This window comes from Simochromis diagramma, unplaced genomic scaffold (assembly GCF_900408965.1).
Source record: "Simochromis diagramma unplaced genomic scaffold, fSimDia1.1 OVJJ01000685.1, whole genome shotgun sequence".
NCBI classification, from domain to species: domain Eukaryota; kingdom Metazoa; phylum Chordata; class Actinopteri; order Cichliformes; family Cichlidae; genus Simochromis; species Simochromis diagramma.
The window spans coordinates 664,961-690,437 of NW_024387477.1; positions in this window are offsets into that span (position 1 = coordinate 664,961).

The window sequence follows — 25,477 nt, forward strand, 5'->3', positions numbered from 1 at the left end:
CCAACCAGCCTTTGAACTAAATACTCGAATGTTGTTGATTTCAAAAAGAGACCAGAGTGGTCACAACAGTAGATGACATGTCATGGCAGAGCTCAGGGTAAGAACAAATTATTTACCTCAGTATGTGAACATGTGAACATCTCCTTCTCATTAACACAAGTGTTCTGTCTTGCTTCTACTGACATACATTCTTCTTTTTCCCAGTGTATACCTTCACCTCTCCAGCCTCTCTTTGACCTGTTCCCTACTAACACTATAGATTACAATGTCATCTGTGGACGCCATAGTCCTCATCTGTTGAAAAGAAGGGACTCATGTAATCCCATCCCAATCCCTTAAATCCACCTGTAACTCTTATTGCACACCTCATGGCTGACTCACTGTCCTCATGACATATTTGCTTCATTTCTGGTCCCATCTACACAACTATAGAACAGTTTTAATGCAGTTTTAATGTTCCTTGCTTTGTTTCCTTTTCACCCGGTTTCTTGCACAAACAGTAGAGTACTGTCCAAACTATGAAGCCACCCCTCATTTCCTGATATTTTGCTATGAAATGGGAAATGCATGCAGCAATGTATTGAAACATACAAAAATACATGGAAATACGGGATATAAAACAAAAAACTGTGGTACTGTACAAGCCTAACCAGCTTAAAGACCAACATTTAGTACGACCAGTGTAGGGACTAACACGTTATTAAGTAACGCATTACAGTAACTACGTTATTATTGTGGTAGCGAGCACGGTAACTAGTTATTATGCCAAAATCAGGAACGTGTTAATCGTTACTGGGATTTAGATAGGCTCGTTATTCGTTACTTCATGTGGTGGCTATCGCGGAGCTTCCACAGATTCAATAACATTAGCAAGTGGTGGAGGCCAGCAGGTGGATGAGGGAAAGGGGAGGCAAGAGGAGAGACCTGAGGCAGCCGCCGGTCCGAGCGTCAGGTGAACTGAACTTCAGGTATGACGTTATGACCTGCAGTCTATCTGGGTCAGATATAAACCAAGTTTAGGTGGAGTTTATTTTCGTTGTGCTGACATTTTCGTACTGCGTACTAGCTAGCATGACGGAGTTTCTATACAGCTGGGTGGGTGCTATGATGTTACTGATAGTGAACTTTATTTTATTCATAAGGTTAGTTAGTAGAGTTGCCAACCGTCCCGTAAAAAGACGGAATCCTCCTGCATTCAGAGAAAATATTATGCGTTTCGTGTTGAGCTGAAAAGGAACAGAGTTTGTCCCAGACTTCAGCTAGAATGAAAAAGACACAAAGCTGGAGTTATTCTGTGTCTTTGCTACACAGCTGCCTCTTCTTCTCTCCCCCTCTCTCTCCTGTTTCTACTTCAATCATGAAACTGATCAATGATCAGCTGATCGGCTTATCTCTTGTGTTTGTTTATCGCCCACTTTGCGCCAGAGAGAAGAAACCAGCGGATGTCGAGCTAAACAACAGCAGCACGTTTAAGCTTGATCAGCTGTTGTTAGAATTTATTTAATATTATTTTCTAGTATCAGCTGATGTTTGCTGGAGCCACAGCTGTAAAAGCTGCTGGTCATGATGTCGGTTTGGTTATGTGGTGAGAGGGAAACATGAAGATGAAACCAGGAGATGTCCTTACTGAATCATCAGAGCTGAACAGGTGATGGAGAAACAGGTTTACCTTTTAGGTGACATGAATGAGTTGAAGGGAAGTTATGAACTGTTTCTGAGAGACAAATAACACCAGGCTCCTTTTTTATGTAGCTGACAGCTGGTAACTGTGCAGGGGCGGATCTAGCAAAGTGTTACCAGGGGTCCATGTAGGGCATTAACAGGGAAAGGGGGGGACAAAGAAATACCTTTCTTTCTTATTCTTATTTAAAATGTTTAGCTTTTAAAAAATAATTATCTGAGTCTTACAACAAACGATTGATAGACTGATACATATATACCATCAGAACAGTGTACATCACTGTCACAACAGCGTTTGCTTTCATTCAAAGGCTTTATGATTTTTCCTATAATGGCGGGCTGGTCAGTCAAAACGCCCAGGCCAATTTTTTGTCCCAGTCCAGCTCTGTATGCAGCTCATCTGCAGTCTGGTGTTACCTACATCTTCCTATTCAGAAGGCAGAATTTCCGAGTTCTGAGTACAATCAAAAGCACCACGACTGCAGGTTTTGTGTTGGATGTAAAAAGCGCACATGACGCTGTGACGTAGGCTAGAATCATGGCGGCGGGATTTCTCTCGTGGAAATATGCACATTATTTTTTTTTCCTTTCTGTTGGTAGGTGGCACAGTGCACTTGTGGCAAGTAAGCAAGCTAGAAGACTGGCAATCTGGCTGGGTATCCAGTTACAGAAGCAACACATTAACAAGAGAATTCTGAGTAAAACCAAAGTTACTTTCCCTAGTAACTAGTTACTTTGAAAGTAACGAGTAACTTGAAGTAACTGAGTTACTTGAAGTAACTAGTAATGCAACTAAGTTACTAATTTAAAGTAACTTACCCAACACTGGGTACGACCACCTTTATTCTTCTACACATAACAGGATGTACTCAGCTTTCTTGAATTATCCCTGCAATCTTCACGAATAGCTCTCCGGGGTTCTTGAAGGACATTCCAAAACTTTTAGTTGGTTCTTTGATGGCTTTGGTTCTATTCTCTGTCAAAATGATCCCCCACTCTTTAATAATGTTGAGGTCTGGGTTTTGACAGTGCTCCCTCAAATCATGACAGAGTCTCCAACACAGACACTCAGTGTCTGCAAACAAGCTATGCTTAAAGAAAATAATTAAAGAAAACTCAAGTTTATTTAAACCAAGAAATTCATAAAGGAAATGGACATTTTAGAAACAAATGACCTTGTTGAAAATGAAGTTCTAATAACTGCAGCACTCTCATATACTTACATGTTTTCCTGTTCATACATATCACTGATATCAGAAAGAACAGTGAGATGGATTTCTAAAATGTCCTTCAAACGAGGCCTTTCTGTGACCTCTGTTTCTGTAAATGTACTTTTATTAGTTACGTTTTAAAAAAAATCAGTGCAGCTTGTACTTCTCGTATTTTTGCAGGACATGTATTATTAAATCAGTGTCAAAGGAAGCAATTACATGCTTAGATAATTGTTAAATACTGCTGGGAGTTTCAAGTCTAGACCTAATAGGATATTTCTTTTTTTACGAAAGGTCGTAGGGGTAATAACTTGAGTTCTTTTTGGGTCACTGGGAATACCATCAACATACATAATGTGTGCCAGCGATAGAGGTATTTGTGGAGCTTCAGGACTAAATGGAAGGTGTGTGTTTGTGTGTTTTGAAGGGTGTGAGGGTAACAGGTGCTTGTTTACTCTTTGGGAGGGGGAGTTAATGGCCTTATCACCATAGTGCAGTGGAGTGTGAAGTCTCATCACAGCAACTTAGCTGTTTATTCATACATACATATTCTTAGCATTGATGCACGCACACAAAAATGCAAATCTGCACCCACAGACACATCTTCCTGCTCCAGTGTGTAGGCATGGATACAAGATTACATGCGAGCAGACACACTGAGAAGCACAAATAAAACTGAACACAGACAGATGATTAACCTCATGCATAAAATTATTAACAAACATACATAAACACCATTTAAATTCAGCACCTGTTGCTCTGATGACTTTAAACATAATTAGCCACTAAATGTAATCGTTAGCTGTCAGCTAATGAGCAGCTCATGTGCAAGGCTAACAGAACCAACCTGTAACAGCACTTTATTGATCTATGTACCTCTGTATTTGTAATGACTCTCCTGGCTGTATTTGTCAGGTGACACAGACACAAAGGGGATTTCAGAAAACTAAGATAGTAACTAAGATTTCTAACAGTATAGTCTCAGGGTGTATCATATGAACACTTTGAAGTAGCTTTACAGAAGTCAATTTGGATAATGTGAAAAAAAACAAAACAGTTACATAACATACCGGTTAGCATTATGTAATTCCTGTCATATGTCATGGGAAAACAGTTGTCCATTTGAAATCACTCACTCAAGTGAATTTCAATTTTTAACAGTTCTAAGTATAAGTGCTCAAACACACTCGAACCACAACTGCGAGGCCTGTACACAGCAGCACCAGTAAAGTGCCAGCATTGGTCAGAGGAACAGTTACTTTGTCTTCCCCCGCTACACTACTCCATCTGCACTGAAGTAAGAAAGTTAACCAGGAAAAATGATTAGGAAGTGGTTAATGGAGGGCTCCTCTTTTGCAGTGAGCCAGTGGATTAACATTGTGCACTGCAGAGATGGTTGCACACCTACTGTTGAGGTGAGGTCTTAGTTTTAGTTCCCAGAAGGCCACTAAAAACTCGGAACACAATGCGTCTGGGCTGATGCCGCACAGTTAAAGTTGCTGCCACTTTACTTTTTGCTATGAGTGTTGATAGGCACATTAAGAAGTTGAATAATTTATGTATATGGAGTTATCTATCATCTGAAAACATATTTATTCCTAATAGCTTACCGTCTCACCCAAACAGATGCATTCCCAAATTTATGGAAATAGGTTGGAAAGAACGAGCTTGCAATCTATTCTGAGACGTTTTTGGGGGATGTGAATGTCTTTTGTGATTGTTCCTTGAGGATGAATTTTCAAATCTTACAGGGCATGTGCGCTGGCATGCCTTGGTTGCATTATTACTGTATTACAACAAACGAAAAACAAAATGAAATGATTTGCAAATTTCACAAATCCGTATTTGATGGCAGCAGTGTGTCTAAAAAAAGTTGGAATTGGGAAAAAAACATTGGAAAAGTAAAGTGTACTAAAAAGTAATGGCTGGATGAACATGAACAGTAACATCACTGGGTATAGAGAGGCAGAGTTTCAGAGCAGTGAAGATGGGCATTGGTTCATTTATTTGAGAATATTCTTCCTCAATGGAAAATTGCAAATACTCAAATAAGTTTTATCATGCATAGTATATAAAATAATCCAGAAATCTTTCTGTTCAAGGAACAAGACAGACAATTAATATTGTATAACGTAAAACCAGGAATGATTGTGTGATGAAGTCAAGGGGCTGAATCATTGTCTGGCATCCAAAATGCAGATTGAAGCTTTATCGTGTGAAGAAAAAACATACATGTAAAGATGACTGAAGAAAACTGGTCTGTTTCAAGAAATATATTTCTTGAAAGTATTATGCATGAAACTGAAAGTGATAGAAAAAATCTTTGTATTTATTACAGATATTTGACCCATGAAGGACTGCACCCATTCACATATTTTCAGAGAACCTTAATTACACAAATGACCATGGGTAGCACTCTCTTACAGTGGAGGATATTTGCAGCAGTAGAAATTGTAGCTAACCTTGAGAAGAGCCTTCAGGTGTAATAATATGTTTGTAAAAGAAAGAAGATTGTGTTCCTTCTAATCTATAGCTTTTAATAATACGGAGAAAGTAAGCAGGCCAGACAGAATGAGCAACGAGGGGACATCTATATGTCCCAGCACTCCATATTAGACTGCCTGTAATTAAGCCAATTAGCACACAGGAACAACACAGTAATACCTCAGGGAGAGATAAGAGTAGGGAGAGTTTAAAAATACAGCATCAAAACACACCCACACTGAAAGTCATCACTGCGTGTTTTGTTGTCTGGGGATGCCCACACAGATGGTTCAGGTGCATTTATAGGGACGTAAAGTTGTTTTGAAGGCTTTAACACAATCAGGCTAATTAGTATCTCTTCTAGTGGTTGCACACAATGGACAATTCGATATGCACATGGGATGTCTTAAGGTGCTGGCATATTAATGCGTCACTGTTGACACACAAGCTACACGTGGCATTAACTTTGGCTAATATTTAGCTTAGCTCCATTAGAGCTTTATTCTGCCTAAATGTCCCCTTTCTTGACTGATTCAAAGAATCTTGGCCAAATGTGTAAAATGACATTGAATCAAAAACATAATAAAGCTAAAGTAACCAACAGTTACAAGCTTTTGATGCCAACTTTTACTTTTGGTGATCTGCTTCCAGCTTTCATTTGGGTACAGCAGCAGTACAGCTTGAATGGCCTGGACCACAGGCTGTACGTACAGCAGGGAAGTTGTTCCTCGGTTTGACAATCTGTGCAGAGCTGCAGCAAAGCCAAAACATGATCAATACCTGAGAAATAGCTTTGCAGCACTCCAGACTGGAGCCGAGAATTTTTAGAACAGATTTGATAACATAAGTGTTTACTGACTCGCTGGTTATGAGGCTGTTATTTACTCTCCAAGTACATTTTTTGATGAGGTGGAAGAAAAAATATCATTGTTGCTGAAGTTTTCAGACCTCTGAACTGGAGATAGGAACAAGTGCAACTACTCTGTTACTGTAAGAGTCTCATTGAGCCAAGGCTGTTCCCTTCAGTAGGTAGGGACTAGGACTAGGACAGGATTGGAATGATCAGGAGTTTGTTTGCTTTTGTCATTTTTTCAAGTGTCTCACTAGCTTGAGTCTTGAACTGTGGTAAAGCAGCCATGTGACATGAGTTATGTAGAGCACGGGTGTCCAACTCCAGGCCTCAAGTCCAGATATCCTGCAGACTTTAATTCAGTTCAATTCAATTTTATTTATACAGCGCCAAATCACAACAACAGTCACCTCAAGGCGCTTTATATTGTACAGTAGATCGTACAATAATAGATACAGAGAAAAACCCAACAATCATATGACTCCTTATGACCAAGCACTTTGGTGACAGTGGGAAGGAAAAACTCCCTTTTAACAGGAAGAAACCTCCGGCAGAACCAGGCTCAGGGAGGGGCGGGGCCATCTACTGTGATTGGTTGGGGTGAGAGAAGGAAGACATGCTGTGGAAGAGAGACAGAGATTAATAACAAGTATGATTCAATGCAGAGAGGTCTGTTAACACATAGTGAGTGAAGAAGAAACACCCAGTGCTTCATAGGAATCCCCGGCAACCTACACCTATTGCAGCATAACTAAGGGAGGATTCAGGGTCACCTGGTCCAGCCCTAACTATATGCTTTATCAAAAAGGAAAGTTTGAAGCCTAATCTTGAAAGTAGAGATAGTGTCTGTCTCCTGAATCCAACCTAGAAGCTGGTTCCACAGAAGAGGGGCCTGAAAACTGAAGGCTCTGCCTCCCATTCTACTTTTAAATACTCTAGGATGTCAAAAACCGTTCTTGATCCAACACGGCTGATTCAAATGGCTAAATGACCTTCTCAACATGCCTTCTCCAGAGGCCTGGTAATGAACTCATCATTTCATTCAGGTGTGTCAACACAGGTTGAGATCTAAAACCTGCAGGACACCGGCCCTTGAGGCCTGGAGCTGGACACCCCTGATGTAGAGTAACCGAGCAGGTAATGATTTCTCAGCCCAGACTTCATGATGCATGTATGTATTTATATAGAAATGCTGTGTATTTATAATCTCTGTAAAGTGTCCCTGGGTTTCTTGGAAGTTGCTATACATATATAAGTTATTCTTATTCTAATTATAATTATTTATAAAAGGCTGATGACCATTAGCAGTGGGGAGTGTGAAGATATTTATAGATAAATATTTATATTATCCCTTTAAATGTGGATAAGTTCAGTAGTGTGCCTCTGTGCTGATGTTTTTACAGGATTTTAAATATTTTCAGACCTTGACCTAGTTATGAAAAATCATCCCACATCTCATCAGCTCACGCTGGGAGCCACTCTCATTAAAAACTATTATTACACGATCATGTAAGGACCTAACGGCAGCACCCCCCACAAACTGTTTTCAAGGCTTATGAGACACTGTCATTGTGCGTTTTGCTTTAGTTCATTAAACAGACGGCTGATAGTTGAAAACAGCGTAATGCATTCAAGTCATTTTTACTCCATCAAGCTAAAATGTGCTTCTTTTCATTTAAGGCTACAAAAGCAAATATTAGAAGAACAGATGCTGTCTGGACCTGTTTTAGTGTGTATGAAAGAGAATACATTTTGCTAGTTAATGGGTTGCGTGCAATATAATGACTGCCTCTGATATTTGTATTTCCTTGAGTGGTGAGTGTGGTGTTTGGACAAAAAGCCACACTGTACAGCAAATGTGAGTGTCTATAGAATAAGCAACAATAAGAATATGTCTTTTGGTTTAAAAGTGCACAGTACACAGATGTCAGCAGGAAAGAGCGAACTGATTTTGAGTGTACATGGAGTCAACAGAGGCATTTAATGAAGGTCTTTACATCGCGGCTTGTATAAATGTTCTTTGATATGTTTTCCTCGATTTACCTTTTAAGCATGAATTTTGTCCACTTTTACTTTAACAGATGTTCCTTTTCTGTAAATATTCCTCTGCTGTTCAAAAAGACTGGATCAGGTCAATCATACCACTTTGCCCTCCATGTCATTTAATCATTTAGCATCCTGCAGCATGCTGTTCTCTTCCTGCCCAAACAATTGTAAAATACTATAATATCATCACCATCTAAATGTGTACTATTAGATGACAATGATGGGCAGTGGAGCATTTTTAGGACCATTCCTTCAGCAAATGTAGCAATAAAAGACCTAAAATGCCTCACTACACATCAAACCCATAATACTGGCAAATTGTGCATGTAAAAGTAAATGTTCCCCTTTAGTGTTATATGGATATTATTGCTGCAGATGTTTAAGGTTAAGCTCATTTTAAATACTATATTTTTTTTATTATTTACAAAAATTTGTACAATAAATACCCTACTAAGAAAAATTAAAAAAAAATTAAAGGAATGCATATGACAACAGGTACTCCAGAGGGACGACAATGAGACAACCTCTAATGCAGAAATGCCTTTACAGGTGACGTTCGTTTCCTTCTAGTCTTTCCTGGCCGTTGTTTTTGAAAGTTTTCCATTTGGCTGTTGTCACTGTCGCTACTGGTACCATGAGGTGATACCTGGACCTTACAGAGGTTACACAGGTAGCCCAACTCCACCGAGATGGCACATGTTGTTGCTAGAGGGGTTGCAATGTCTCCCAGCAGAGAGCCTGGAGGAGACTCCAGGAAACAGGCAGGTACTCTAGGAGAGCTGGACAGGGCCGCAGAAGGTCACGGTGGAACACATCAAATGCTGCACGTGTGTGTGTGGAGAGCATAAAACTACAGCATCAAATTCAGTGCAACAAGACTCAAGGCTCTCATCATTAACTTTATAGTTGTGTGATAAATGTATAAGAAGTCACACGCTGTGCAATAATGATAAAAGCATTGTGGAGCCGAACAAAAGAAAAGGACCATGTATTGTGTGAAATTAAAAATTAAAAAAATAAAACAAACATAATCAATAAAGATGATCCTCATCTTGATTCACTTGACAAACCTGAAAAATGCTCGGCTGTAACCAGAGAGCGAGCTTTCATCACCAGCTCTCTGTGCAGGTTTGAGGTTTGCAGTCATATCGCAGAGTGCAGTGGTGAGAATGGGACACCAGGAGGTGATCCAAAGATAAAGGGAGGGGACTCGTAGAATTGATTTTTATGGACTCATTCCTGGAACTTTACATTTAGCATGTCAGTCACACAAAGTCCTTTGTGCATCTTGTAGTCTCGATATTTCATCAACCAACATAAGTATTTCACTGAGTCCCAGAGGAATGCTTAATAGCTTTGACTTTTCTAACTGTTAAATCTTTTTTTGAGTTGGCTGATTGAGGCTTTTGAGCCGCTAAATAGTCTGTAATCACACCAGCAATATGTCCTATTCATGTCTTGATAGAGCTGAATGAATGTGGAGCTGAAAAATCAAAGAATGAAAGAACAATGCCCTGCATTTATAGGCTTATACTGTGGAAAGTGTTTCAGATGAACAAAAACACACCAATGGAAAGATTTCTGTTTTCTCACTAAGTTGCTCTTGATTGCCAGTTAAGAACCTTGGTGTAACATGAAGGGCCATAAAGTGCTGTTTATTGTACCATTGATCTTTGAGAAACACACACAGATGGGGCCGCATTAATCTGTGCTTTTATTTGCATATTTGCATTTTAAGAGGTTTTCTTTTGGGTCTGGAATAATTTCTTTTTGATTGATTCATCTTCTCGGGCTTAGCTGGGTGATTATTATTATTATTAAGTTCTCTGTTTTAAAAAAAATGTTTTTAATTCACTGTGCCGTGAGAACAAGATGTGATATCGTGACGGAAAGTCATCTTTTGTATTACTTTATTTACATATTTCACGCAAATGTTCTGGTCTTGGAAGAAGATCTTTATGAGCTGATAACTGTAGTTTGTTAAGTTGTCATAAACTCTCAAAACTGAAACATAATAAGTTAATGTCACTTGTTGGTACTGAGTAAAAATACTTGCTTATATTGATGAAGACCATAAACACCTTTTTTTTCCCCCAAAAATCCGAAACAAAATGATAAATCAAACATGAAATTGCGCAATAAAACACAATGAAATTAATTATTGTCACTTACAGTTTATATCAATACATATAAATAATTAAGATTTAAACAAATTTCTACCTTTTTCCTGTCCGGTTCTACCTTCAAAATCACCATGTAATATTTTTACAATATTTCCTATTATAAATCAGTGGACTGACAAAAAATAAAATAAAAACAACAATAAAAAAACTAACTGACAATTATTTTCACATATAAATCTATCCATGTGCACTGAACTGTGTACCTTGCTTTTAAAACCTGCAAACAGCAACAACTTGCAAACAGACTCGAGGAGGCTGAACGGCTCCTTCAGGCCTGACGTGCAGAATTGGGGGAATATTATCTTTGGGTCACCAAATGGAAAATCTTTCATTTAAGACTGAAAATGTTTCCTGAACAAGACAGTGACAGTAGTAATGACACTTTAGAGAAACAGTTAGCATTACTTCCTGTGATGATAACGTGTAGCAGCAGATTAATTGTAGTGGAAAGGGAAAAATGGATGTGAGTGCATGCTCTTGTGTACCAGCCTGAAATAAAGAGCACAAAGATGTCCCAGCTCACTCTTGCTTATGAAAATATGTAAAGTGAGATGACATTGTGTAGAGGAATTTGAAACTTTTCTACATCATCGCAGCACTCACAGTTCCAGCATGTTTTGGTACTGAATTTACTTCAGAGAAACACATGTACAACTATTCTGCCAAAGTGCGTGGACAATGACTCTTTTTTTGTTTGTTTTTTTGTTTTTTTTATACCAGATATGACAGCCCTGAAGTGTTCCACAGCAAATTCAAAGGTGTGTAGCATGCAAAGTCAAAACTGTAAGGCCTTCCTGCAGCAGACTCAAAGCGACAACAAAGAAGTTATTTTAGAGCCGAGTTGCAAACTCATTATTGAATGGAGAAACAAGGGGAAAAACAGATGTTAGCAGACTCCTGTTTGCTTTAGAAGGTGTCAGGAAGACAATGAGAGAAAAGCGAGAGGAGCAAGGCTCTGTGGAGCAAGGCAAGCTCCATGCTGCGACAGGAGATGTAATTTTTCTCCTATTTGCACTGCTATATCAACGGCAGGACAGCAGCGTAACCGCCTACACAAACACAGTCCCACTTAGCATCAGGGCAGAAGGTCCACAGAGCACAGCAGAGCTGGACACAACCTCAAGGTATAGTTCAAATGCTCTCTAGCATAAGCCTCCTAGCTTCTGATTTAAATTAGCGAGATCAGTGACAGTAGTGACCCACTTTGACACAAATATGTATTGTTTTGTTTATGTCATTAACATTTCCGTCTAGTTCTCAGTGGTGATAGCTGCTCGTTTACAGGATAGATTTACTCCAATCCTCTTAACATGGATAAAATAATGACAGTGCGGTTTGTTTTTTTTCTCTCTACCTTAGTTTGTCCGTGCTGTTTGTTGTCCAGTTACATCATGTTCTTATCCTGGGGTGTCACATACTGTTGTTTTTGCCAGCAGCTGCTTGCATAACAGAGCTGGTGCTGGTGCCTTGCAGTGGCTGCACCAACACTGGAAGCTCACAGTCTCATTTGAAAAGGCTGTGATTTATCTGAGTTTATTTTTTTCTTCATCCCTCCTTTAAAGGTTACATTTGGGGATGTATTGGTTGGGTTTAGGACAAGATTGTGGTTTGCACCTCCTCTACCTGATTCCATAAATATGCAAACATCTGGATGTGATGAGCTGGGAGTGACAAGAGCTTAAATCTGTTTCATTCAGAGAGTCAGCAGAAATTAGGTAATATTATTTTATTCATAACTAATTACCTGTGATATGTCATACAAACCAGAAAACTTGTAAGTCAGTGGTGTTGTTACGTGATCACTGTCATTGTTTTCCTCCACCTAAAGTGATACGAGTTAGCCTGGTATCCATTCTTTCATTCTGATCCTGGTGAAACTGCTCAGTTCTTCAAAGCCAAACAGGGTCCGGTCACCTGAGATGATCGACATGTAGAAATAAAGGGATCGATCTGTGGCTGGGATGGAATGTTAATATTTGCTCAAAGCTCACAATCATGTATATTTTCTGTGGTTTGAGGTTACTACGTGATAAAGCAGATGCTTATTTTTTTTCTAGGAAAATGTTTTAAATGATTAAAGAAGAAGCATGAAGTAACTGTGGACACACAGAAGAGACCACAAGGAAGAAATAGAAAATAAATGTGACAGAGGACGCAGCAGCAGTGAGGGATCGGTCGAGGGCATGGGGAAAGTAACAAGAGTATGAAGAGATTGTCAGCGGGGAAGGAACAATAAAAGACTCAGGCTGACTGAAGCGCTGAGAGATGGATGGGGGGTCGGAGATAAAGGGAGAGCCAAAGAGAACGACACAGAGGAGACAGCTCCACCGTTTAATAGCAGTTTGGTCACAGCAGGTTGCTCAAGTCAGACATCAGGGAAGACAATGCAAGTGCATGTGTGTGTGTGTTTGTGTGTGATTGTTTCCTGAGTTAATTGCAGCATTGTAGTCTGCAGGGAGCAAAGCTTAATTGTTCCCGTTCATTTGCAACTCATCTCTCTCAGTTTTTCTCTCCTCCCAACGTTTCCTTTAGTCCCTTACTTCCTCTTTCCTCCGATCTCTCTCTTGTTTCCTTCATCCTTTATCTTCTTCAGTCCAGTAACTCTCTCCATCTGAATCCCTTCTCTCTCTTCTCCTCAAGCCCCTTTCGTTTCCACACTTTCATCCTGTTCGTATTGTCTTCCTTCCATCGTTCCGCCCTTCATTCATCTTAGTCTCCAATTTCCTCTAAGTACCACTTGAAAAATAAAACTAATGGCTGCCCTTGTATCAATATTTTCTTTCTGCGCTGGTTGCTCCTTTTTCAAATGGCTAATTAACAATCAAAATGAAATACAGTGAAGTTATTGTGAAATTGGATCAAGCCATTCGTTCATTTAATCATTAGTCATTTTACTGAATCAGACACAAATCAGCCCAAATCGTTTATTATCAGTTTAATGATGAAGCACAGCTCATTTAACCACAGTGTAACACGGAGTCAGTCCCCTTATTCTACTTCTATTAGAAGTAAAAGGTACAGAAATTGTGTCAGTGTGTGTGTGTGTGTGTGTGTGTGTGTGTGTGTGTGTGTGTGTGTGTGTGTTTTATTTGCAGAGGTTGAACATGCACTCACACCCATATTAACTAGCCTAACAGTGTTTTTTAGCACAGACTAGATGAGAAGCAGTGTTGTCATGTTTGCTTTTGAGAAGACTAATTTGTGATAAACAGCATGCAGCCATTGGCTCTGTTATGCACAATGTTGTATTTATTTATTTTTCACACTACAATACCTTTGGGTCAATATGGCAAACTCAAAATAGATTAAATGTTTGTCTCAAAGGTCTGAGTTTGTCTTTGTGTTGTTTGACCAGTCTATCAGAAGGCTAACACAAACAGACACACAACCAGTGTTGGTCAAGTTACTTGAAAAAAGTAATCAGTAACTAATTACTGATTACTTCCCCAAAAAAGTAATCCCATTACTTTACTGATTACTTATTTTCAAAAGTAATTAATTACTTAGTTACTTTTTAAAAACACGATTTACAACTTGAATAGGTGATAAAGCGATAGATCTTTCAGCCCAATTCTACTTTTTCTACATAATCCATCATACAAAATGTAATCAAATGGAAAAGTCTCTTATCAGTTTTAATCTTTTAACTTTATGCATCAAGCAAAAATTTAATTATATGCAACATTCTCTGACTTGAATAAATTAGTTTAACATTTAAACCTATTTTCTGCACATTCCAGCACATAAAATAAAATATTTTTTGTGTTTACACTCACTCTTTCAAATAGATGCAAGTAAAACACAGCAGAAAATAAATAAAGTCAAAGACTCAGCGGTCCTTTTGCTCTATTTTCACCTGTAAAGCAGGACTGCGGTAGGCGGAGGTTTACCCTGGTGCAGGTGTGCCACGGTCAGTTGAAGAATCCGCGAGTTTCTCTGTGAGTTTCCCATTACGTCGTAGCGCACTCGGTGCTTGCTCGGAAGTTTAGGGGTTTTTTTCGCTGTAAAAAGAAGTTTTCTTTCCACGCATGATGGACGCTAATGTTTTTGTCACTTTTTATGGAATCAAACTCAAAGTAAGGTCAGTACTTCCACGCTTTAAACGCTGCACACTCATACTCTCTCCCACAATCGATATGTGATCCATTGTTGATCTGCACACAGCTGTTGTCACAAACGTCGCACTTGCTTACGTCACTGTCGTGAGACATTCTCGCAAAAAAATCACGGTTTTAGTAACGCAGTAACGCAGCATTCCTACGGGAAAGTAACGGTAATCTAATTATCGTTTTTGCAATAGTAATCCCTTACTTTACTCGTTACTTGAAAAAAGTAATCAGATTACAGTATCTCTGCACACAACCACACTCTCACATGTTCAACACTGCAAGGAATTCAGAATATTCCGACTGTCAGAGAGAGAAGTGATGCCACCACCCTCTGTTTACCCTTAAATAAAATATTGTAGATTTATGTTCAAATATTTTTTTAAGATGGACGCAAACCCTAAGATGAAAGGATAACTTCCCCTACAAATTGTTTCACTGAAATTATATTGAATGAACAGTTTATAGCAGGATTTTACAACCTCAAACTGCTAGTTGGGTTTATATATTTGCCTAACAAGCCAAAGATCCCAGGAGGAGGAATAAATCCATCTGGGGTTTTGTCGGTGGGCATATTTGGTGCAAAAAATCTGTCAAACAAAAAGGCTGCCTGCTGTGGTAACGCTTTATCAATAAGGGAGAAGCTGAAAGCAGCTTTCAAAGCACCCACAGATGTACAGAGAGCAATATGTGAAGTTCTAAAACACTTATTTCAGTCAAGGATTTTAGCATTGAGGAGTATTTAGAACAAGAAGCAGCACAGTGTCACTGTGGTTAGCACTGCTGCCTCACAGCAAGAAGGTCCTGTGAGGTGCATGGACCATCTTTCTGTGTGGAGTTTGCATGTTCTCCCCGTGTTTGCGTGGGTTCTCTCTGGGTACTCCTCCCACGGTCCAAAGACATGTAGTTAGTGGGGATAAGTTAATTGGTAACTCTTGCCCATAGATGTCAATGTGAGTGTGAATGGTTGCATGTGTCTGTGTGTTAGCCCTGCGACAGACCTGTCCAGGGTGTACCCCGCCTCTGTATTCCAAAAACAAATAGAAATATTCAGGAGCGCTGTACATGTATTCAAACTGTTCTCTATTTAAAGAGTTACTTGGTATTGCAATGTACATAACAAGAGCTATGTAACTGCCCGTATATCATTCCCTGTATGCCTGTGTGTTGTCAGTACAAACAATAGAAATTAGAAACACAATTTTAAATAGTTCTATGTCACAATATTATTATTTTGACATTCAGATCAGCCTACTGACCTCGGACAGGCCAGAGGTCAAATCTCATACATGACAATAGATACTTTATTTGTAAGAAAGGTAGATGCAATGCAAGGCAATTTTAATGCATCATGTTAACGATGCAAAACTTTTCAAGCTGTTATGTTTACAGACAGAATGACACGCACACTACCAAAAACACAACGAGGTAATGAACACAGATGGATGGACTGGAGGATATCCTCAGAGTAGGTCACACTGTTTTCTCACACAGTTTTTTCTCACAAAGTATTTTAAAAGCCTGCGTGAGCTTTCTCACTCTCCTTTTCTCTTACCTGTTTACCTCTTTTGCTGCCAATCCACCAAAAGTGACAATGCCAAAAAGAATATTCCCAAGTCCTGGAGTGCAGGACTGATCCGTTCATCTTCCTTTGTCTGTCTGTCTGTATTAAATAAGAGAGTAATTTCCTTTCTCACGTATTCTCCCTTTAAATAACACCTCTTACACTAATAACTTTAGTAGAACATCCTCAATGTCCTCTATTAAAAATGGGAATAAGAGAATAAGACCCACAACCCCAGTTTCCTTCACTAGGTTTATAACTAAGTGATTGAAAAAGAATTGCCTCCTACAATCCCACACTTAGTAGACGGAATCAATTTTCTGATTACATGGTTCAAGGTACAAGCTGGAGCCACTAAGCTTATTAGCCTGGCTGCCTGCAGTTTGGCTACCTCTGTTAGCGTATGTGTGTTGGTCGGGTGGTTTACTCCTGGATGAATGCCAGGGAGCGAGAGCCTAACATGTAAGTACACAAAATGGTCTAAATGGGTTTGGAGAATGAAGACGGAGAAAAATCAGGTGGAGAGATCACCAAGGAGGAACTGTCAGCCCAGAGGTGTGAGCATAATGGAGGCAGCAATGCCTCTGCTACAAGATGCTGACAAGATTAGATAAGATTACACTGGGCAGTACACAAATCCGACCTTAAAACTACTATTTAGAGGCAATACTGATCCCCAATGTATCTTAACGAGCCATTTCAATATGCCTGTGGAAGATGCAGTGCTATCGGTAGTTTTAGAGTAAACTGACTGGCACCCTCAGAAATATGTGGATGGAAAACGTGGACGAGGACTAAATATAGCGGAATGCATTGGTAACAGAAATAATGGTGGGTTAAAAAACCCTGACTGCAGTTTCAGAAAACATGATTTTAAGATGCGGAGAAGAATTCATATGGACTTATGGAGAAACTGGCTGCACTTACACAACGCTAGTTATCTACTGTTGATGTATTTCTGCTCTTCAGTGCCTACAAGGCAGATGACAGAAACCATAAACTGTGTGTTTTGGGTTGATATATCCAAGGTCTAAACGTTACACCATAGACTCCTGCTCTCAATACCTGGCATAGATTCAACACAGTGTGTGAAGCTGGATTTAAGAAATAAGTGCTTAAAGGTTTTAAAACATTTATCGCCATCTTGTGTCAGTACAGAACATGACATCACGGGGTTGTAGGTTGGTAGCAAACAAAAGACTGACATTAGTTTATGTTAGCTAATAGGAACAGAACCAATAACTCAGAGGAAAATAACGATGCTAAAACTATAAATTAGTTTAAGCGGATCACTTTTGCACTGCCCCTGGCTGTAACAGTGAGTTTTATGTTAAGAAAGCAAGGATACAGTCTTTCACTACTTTCACTCTGTGTCTTTAGCAGGAAGTGGTTAAATGTTGTTTGGCTAGCTGCGCTCAAACAGGAAAATTCACCTGTTAGCCATAATGTTAAGGTTTGTAAAGCATTTATCTTTACGGGACGGTCTGAGGAGAATCTCTGACTGCTAAAGAGAGACAGAGATAGACTCCTGTTTCAGACTCAGGATCACAATGAGCTAGCACGGATCCTCACAACCTTGGGGCTGAAACCATGAGGACCAGCAGCCTTGCAGTTTCTCGAACTTTCACTGAACTTGGACAAAAGTCATAGCTGTTTGTCTCAGATATGAGGCGGTTCACAAGGTTCTCCTTTGGAGGAAAGAAGGAATGAAGGCAAAGCTATTCAATATGTAGAAGCTTTGGTATATGGAGACGGCAGCAGAGGACGATTTCATCCATAGTGCCTTTCTACATGAGAGTAGAAGATTCACCCAAGCACTTTTTTTTCTGCCTGCTTTCATTCACACTTCAGTGAACACATAAGGAGCAACTCCGGGTTCAGCATCTTGTCCAAGATACAAATGCAAACTGATCAAGTACCAGCGTTGTGATTAGGACAGGACCTGTCCTACCTCTTGAGTCACAGTCACAATAAACAGGAAAATGTTTTCCTCGTTTTATGTTTCCAGGCTGCCCACTGGTTTCTTCTTCATTCCACTCCACATATCTCTTGTGTTGTTATGTTTTTATGTGGTTAGGTTAACTGGATAAAATTAACTGCCCATAGGTGTGAATGCGGGAGTGAATGTGAGTGCGAATGGTTGTCTATGTCTATGTGTTAGACTGGCGACCTGTCCAGGATGTACCCCCCCTCTCGCCCTAAGACAGCTGGCATAGGCTCCAGCGCCCCCTGCGACCCTGAAAAGGATAAGCGGGTTGGATGGATGGATTTCAGTTTTATTTATAAGGCACCAAATCACAACAACAGTTGCCTCAATGTGCTTTAATATGATAATAATGAGAAAACCACATGAGACGGCGCTCTGCTCGCAAACACTTGGAAACAGTGAGAAGAAAAAACTCAGTGAGAGGAGGAAAACAGGACAATCGACAGGCTATAGTAAAGAGCCAGAGGTTAATAAAAACTAAATGCAGAAAGGTGTGTAAACACGTAAAGAGTGAGAAAGGTGAGTGAAGAAGAAACACGCAGTGCATCATGGGAATCCCCCAGCTGCCTAGACCTACAGCATAACTAAGGCAGGATTCAGGGTCACCTGGTCCAGCCCTAACTATATGCGTACGTTTTAGGCCTAATCTTAAAAGTACAGATGGTTTCTGTCTTCCAAATTGAAACTGGAAGCTGGTTCCACAGAAGAGGGGCCTGAAAGATGAAGGCTCTGCCTCCCATTCTACTTTTAAATATCCTACGAACCACGAGTGAATGTGCTGTCTGAGAGCAAAGTGCTCTATTAGGGTGATATGGTACTATTAGGTCTTTAAATAAGATGGAGCTTGATTATTCAAGATCTTGTATGTGAGGAGCAGGATTTTTAAATTCCATTCTGCATTTAACAGCGTACCAGTGAAGGGAAGCTAATGTAGGAGAAATCTGCTCTCTCTTTCTAGTCCCTGTCAGGACTCTTGCTGCAGCATTTTGGACTAACTGAAGGCTTTTCAGGGAGTTTTTAGGACATCCTGATAATAATGAATTACAGTCGTCCAGCCTGGAAGTAATAAATGCATGAACTAGTTTTTTCAGCGTCACTCTGAGACAGGATATTTCTAACTTTAGAGATGTTGCACAAATGGAAGAACACAGTATTAGGACCCTGGAATGTCCTTATTACGTTTTTTGCTCACTATTGACTTTATGGCTTTAAATATGTTAACATGCCCTGCATGCAGTAATGCAACTTCTGCATCCGTGTCCATTTCACATTTTGGAGAGGCAAAGCATGAAATGGACATGGTGGATGAGCGCTTCTATTGCAGGCTTTGCCATGATACTGGGTTGGATTGTTCATTCATCCATTCGTTTCCACTCACGAGGGCTGGAGCACATCACAGCTGCCATGGGGTGCGATGCCTCTGTGATTGTATCTTGCCAAATTTAAATCTTGATATTCTTTTTTCTTTATCCACAATAAAAAAAAAACTTCTGTTACTTTCAGAGACTAAACTCAATATGATGTTACAGTCATGAGAGGGTTTGCTTGGCTGTGTTTACTGTGAAAACCAAAAAAAGCAAACTTTTTGAAATATCAGTTGAAGGTACCTCTAGAGCATCTTCTTTGATTTCATTTCTGTCCTATTCACCAGTGTATCTAGTATCTGTATTATTTGCTGCTGCAGAAATCCAATCTCACCACAGCGTATTTATCCAATGTAATCTAATATCCAGTGACATTACTTTGAATCTCGTCCTTGACTGTTTGTTGTGTAGTTTCCTCCTCTCTTGATAACATCCATTCATGCATGCATTACAGAGCATCCCATCAAACCTAATGTGAACACTCCCTTATCCCACCTCCACCTTTTTTATCTTCTCTGTTGTCACACAGGAGAAACTTTTCAGCCCACTCATTACGTCAAGGCTGCAGCTCCCGTTTATATAAAATAAGAAAAGGGTAAATAACATGTATGACATGAGCATCTGTTGTATGCTTCAGTTAAAGAGGATACCAGTACATTTTAGAATTGATTTTAAGTTATTGTTTGTTTTTAAGTCACTAAATGGGTCAGCACCCTCTGACCTTTTTACTTCACTTGACTTGAAAATGAATTGTGTATCAATGCAGTAACGCAGTAACTTTTGGTTAGTGAAGTTGAAGTGAAGCCATCTGGAGAACAGGAAGAGCTCTTCAGGATGCTCTTCTTGGACTCTTCATAATCCCAGACATCCTCACCACCAGACTGGACCACCATCACATCTGCCCTGCCACCTGCTCCTGGATCAAAGATTTCCTCACAAACTGGCCTCAGTCAGTCAGCAACCACATCTCTGCCGATCTCACCTGGACCCACAACACCACCACTGTGATAAAGAAGTCCCAACAGTGGCTGCACTTCCTCCATGTCCTGAGGAAGAATAACCTGGGCCAGAAGCTGCTCTTGGCCTTCTACTCAGGCCATGTCCACACTAATATGTTTTTGTTTGAAAGTGCATCTTTTTCCCCGTTTTGGCCTCCCGTCCACACTGAGACGTTTCGGTCAAGGAAAACGCAACGTTTTGAAAACGCTCTCCAAAGCGGATACATTTAAAAACGCAGTTTTTGCGTCGCAGTGTGGACAGTGAACATGGAGCCTTTTCGAAAACGATGACACATTTTAGTCATGTGATGCAGTCATGTGACCAATTAGACTAAGATAGCGGAGGGCATTACACAGCAGTTGTTTTGTTTGCTCTCAATTTTGACAGATTAATATCAGTCTGTACGTGCTCCAGATAGCTTTTCTTTAAATTCTTTAATTCTCATTCGTTTATGCAACTTTGTACTTTTGTGTTACTCGCAGCAACAACTCCATCTCATTGTTAGTCTATTGAAAAAACTCTGTGCTTTTCCTCGACATTTTTGGTCACGACGTTTCAACGAACTGTAAAGTAAATAAACAGCAGACAGAAATGAGGCAGGTCAAACGGTCTTGCGTTTCACGCATGCGCAGGACTGGAACGTAAGCATTTTTGGCCATTTCATTGTGGATGAAGAACTCTGTGAAAACGAATGAAAACGATAGTGTGGACGTGGAGTGTTTTCAGATGTTTTCAAATTTATCCGGGCTAGTGTGGACGTAGCCTCAGTGAAGTGTTTGGTAAGCAGGGGCCACAACTGAGAGCAGGAAGGCTAATTAACAGGAAGGCTAATTAACAGGAAGGGTAATTAACACCAACCAAAAAAATCATTGGATGTCCTCTGCCACCCCTGGAGGACATCGCCAGATCCTCCTGTCTCAGGAAAACCAGGACCATCACAGGCGACCCCGTGCACCCACCCACCACCTGTTTGACCTGCTGCCCTCTGGTCAGCGCCTCAGGCCAATCTGGTCCCACACAACCAGACTCATTAACAGCGTCTTCCTCTGAGCCATTCAGACTGTTAACAAACACTATAAACATTGTTTCGTATATAGTCGTCTACTTTGTATGTATTTCTCATGTGTGTTATTTATTACTGTCTTAATATTTATATTTTATTCCTGAACAGTTGACGTTGAGCACCTATAATTTCATCGTACATGTGCAATGACAATAAAGGGGTATTCTATTCTATTCTATTCTATTTGAAAGCAGGCCTGACACGTGTTGGGTTTTACAACAAGTGAAGGGTTGAAGTGGCCACAACAATTTGTAAAAGCATTTTAATGAGAAATTGAATGTGACAGGGGATTGATACATAATAATATCACAATAGTTCATTTTCTGTCTGCTGCTTTGCTTCCAGTTGATGCTATGGAGATATTAATGCAAGAAATCGGAGAGTAATGTCATTCCAGGGTCCTGCCTACACACTCAACACATCTTTTCTTCCTTCTCATCACTGTCAAGCACTCCCCCTTTTTTTTTTTTGAAGTGGCAGTTAATTTTAAAAGCAACATTTCAAACAGCTCGAGAAATGTTACTAAGCACACAAGCTGTTTCTATGCAGTTTCCCACACAGTCTGCCTGCACACTACAGATACTCGAGTTACAGTTGCTGTTACCCGGGAATAAAAGCTTGAATGCGTAATAATTTGATTCTCAGAAATGAAGAAAAAGAAGAAAGAGAGGACACGCGATAAAGATAAGAGGTAGGTATGGTAACATTTCATAAAGTGTACATTGAAGACTTACATGATGTCTGGTTACTAGATTATAAAATGGGTAAAAAATAAATAATAATTTTGTCTTTTTCCAGAGTGGGAGAACAGTCTGTTGGACAGTCTGGTGCAGGCTAAACTGGGTAGCTGTAATGGGCTATGCTAGAATTGCTGTCAGGCACACTGTGGTGTTGATGGTCTGTCTCAGGTTTGGTCAAGGTCAATTTGAATTTAGGCTGATGATGGCTTTTAGTATAACTTGCCACCTTTACACTAGTTACACAGTCTGGATGTTAAAAAGCCACAGCCACCTGCTCGTACTTCGGCTTATGTACTGGAGAAGGCAGTTATGGAAATCCACAAAGACCAGTAAAGCCTCAGCAGCACAGCTCCCCTCAGCCTAACAAACATACAAACTCACAACACAACTGCACCAATACACCCGATCTTAGAGTTCCACTACCTGCCAGATCCCACTTTGATCTTTTGATCCCCATTTGCTCTGCAGACCATTAATAAATCTGGTTGAGCTGTGAGATGAATGAGTCTGGCGGATGGAGGTTTGACTAGTGTCCAAGCAGTATTTTTGATATTAGCATATTTGATAGGGTAAAAGAAATATTCCAGTTACGCAATAAGTATTGCTAAAGGTGGTTAAATATTTCTATTTTCATATGAAGAACCACTATTTGACTAAGACTTCACATTAGTATCTAATACCAGATGCAGGAAATGGGCTAAACCTGGCATCTCCTACTTAAATGCATTACTTACACATGTATATTCACTGACACACATAACAATTTGTGTCCATGAACATGAAAAAGAAATTCAATTTTTGTGACTTTTTCACAAACAAGGAAAAGGATGCTAGGTGTACTTGAAGAACTACGAAGGTGGTTGAGTGTCTGTTTATAAAAAACGCTCAATGTCTTGGTTTATACTTGGCAGTTATGATATTTAGCACATAATTACATTTAAAATATCAATAATCAGTGTAAAAATATTCTACTAGGTAGGACAAATATATGTATATATGTATATAAAATAGTTTGTAAATGCATGATAGTTGCATCATAGCTTGAGTGTATACTATTGTGGGATATTATATAATGTTAATAATAAGCACGATCAGCGCTTCATTACTAATATGATTATGTTCACATGATAGATTTGGCTTTAATATGTTAAGCTGCGCTTTCATTTCTCTTGCTGTGGTAATCGTGTTCTGATATTCTGGTACAGTGCCTTCCTCTAACAGATTTTCGCATTTCGGGTGACAGCCCGAAATGCAAAGACATTGTTGTAACGAGTTCCTGTAACTGAATCAGCCAAGTAGTGGGGATAAGCTTGTCAAGCCTCTGTTGCTTCTCACACAACCACACAGCACAGTGGAGAAATGGATACAATCCACACGCCGTCAGCTCAGCACGTGTTTAAGCAAACTTTGCTGTGTTCTTTGTGCCCGAGCCGTGATGAGCAATACTGAGGAAGGATCCACAAAAAGGATATGAATTTGATAAATGCGTGACTATGAGAATACATGAATATGCGTTAGATTGTGCTGTATCTGAAGCTGAACTGTGGCCTGCTGCTTCTTTCTGTATGATTAAAGACCATCTCAAACTTTGTAACAGTGCTGACAAGATACCCAGAAAGATGACATTAATCTAACCCTTCTTGCTTTAATCGCTATTTAAAGGAACACACTGCAACCCCGAGACAAGCTCACTGCTGTCAGATTAAAACCTCATATAGCCAGGAATATTTTTGGCCTAATTTAATCTTCAAGTCACAATTTAAATTCAAGTCTGAATGTGACATCAAACAAAACATCAAGTGTAAGACCTTTATATAATCTAAGGAAGCTATAGAGATATTTGAACATACTTGTTATAAACATTTAGCCTGAACACAGAGAACTTGTTATGCATACAGAGGTTCAGTGCTTTGGATGTTTGCCAATAAACAAATTACAGAGCGTGAGGGGAGATTCACCCTAAATCTACGCAACTCAGATGATGGAATTCAGGTTTAACTAAACTTATCCACAAAATCTGGCCAGAACTACATAAAAAAACTAGTGGTGTCACTGCAACTCTGATATTATAGTAAAAGATTTTACACATTGGTGTCAGGGACCTGGGTCTAATGACCCAGGGTCCATGAGCACTTTTGGACTTGTTTACATGTTACTGTACCGTGGAATTGTGTATATTTGCTGGTTTGTGGTGCTTGTGTCCCTTGTTTCCAGGTTTGTGTGTATAGGTGTTTGTGTGTGCATGTTCCGGAGGTCCGGTTTACAGGCACCATCAGGCCCTGGTGGGTCTGTCCCATTGGGAAGCTGGCCACACCTGAGGAGGATGATCACACACACCTGCAGCTGATCAGGATCGTCAGAATAATAAATTAGAATTTTTAGATGGTCCAGAGAGCGCCTCACTATATGGGGTAAAATTAGCTGTATTAAAATGATGATTGCACCCATGATCTATTGTATTTTATCTAATATTCCATTACACATTCACGATAAGTATTTCAAAGATCTAGTTTCTTTGATCCAGCAGTTTCTTTGGGGTAACTCACCACATCGTTTGAGTAGTAAGAAACTTCAAGCATGTGCAAAGCGAGGAGGATTTTCATTGCCTAACTTTAAATGGTATTATTGGATGATGAATGTGAAACAGCTTAGAGCTTGGTTACCTACTGCACCAGTCAAACTCATTTGGTCCCAAATAGAGATGGAAGTTAATGGCAGTATTTCTCCTTGGAGGGAGCTGTTTGATACTAGTCACAAACTTACCCATCCTATAATTGCAAATACAAAGATATTGTGGTGTAAATTACAAAGGGCGGGTCATTGGGATTTTGTTAAATCTCCCAACTTTATGGGGGAATAAAGGAATTTTTTTCTATGTATCAGAGTTATTTGACTGTGGAACCAAATGGTTTTTAAGCGTTGATCAAGTTGGGGAGTTATATAAGTTGAAACGTAATCAATTTTGGAAATATGTTCAAATACACAGCTCATTATCGAAGTGGCAGGGAACCCCCTTGAGTTGTCCCGTGGCCAGCCCTGTGGAAGTCCTGCTCTCAAGATCATCCTTGGGTAAAGGTATCACTTCTAAGATTTATCATTTATTGCAAGATCTGTTAGCTGACCCTCTCCTTAAAGTTAAGGGCTATTGGGCCCAGGACCTAGCATTGGACATATCTTTAGTTGAATGGGACTCATGTCTC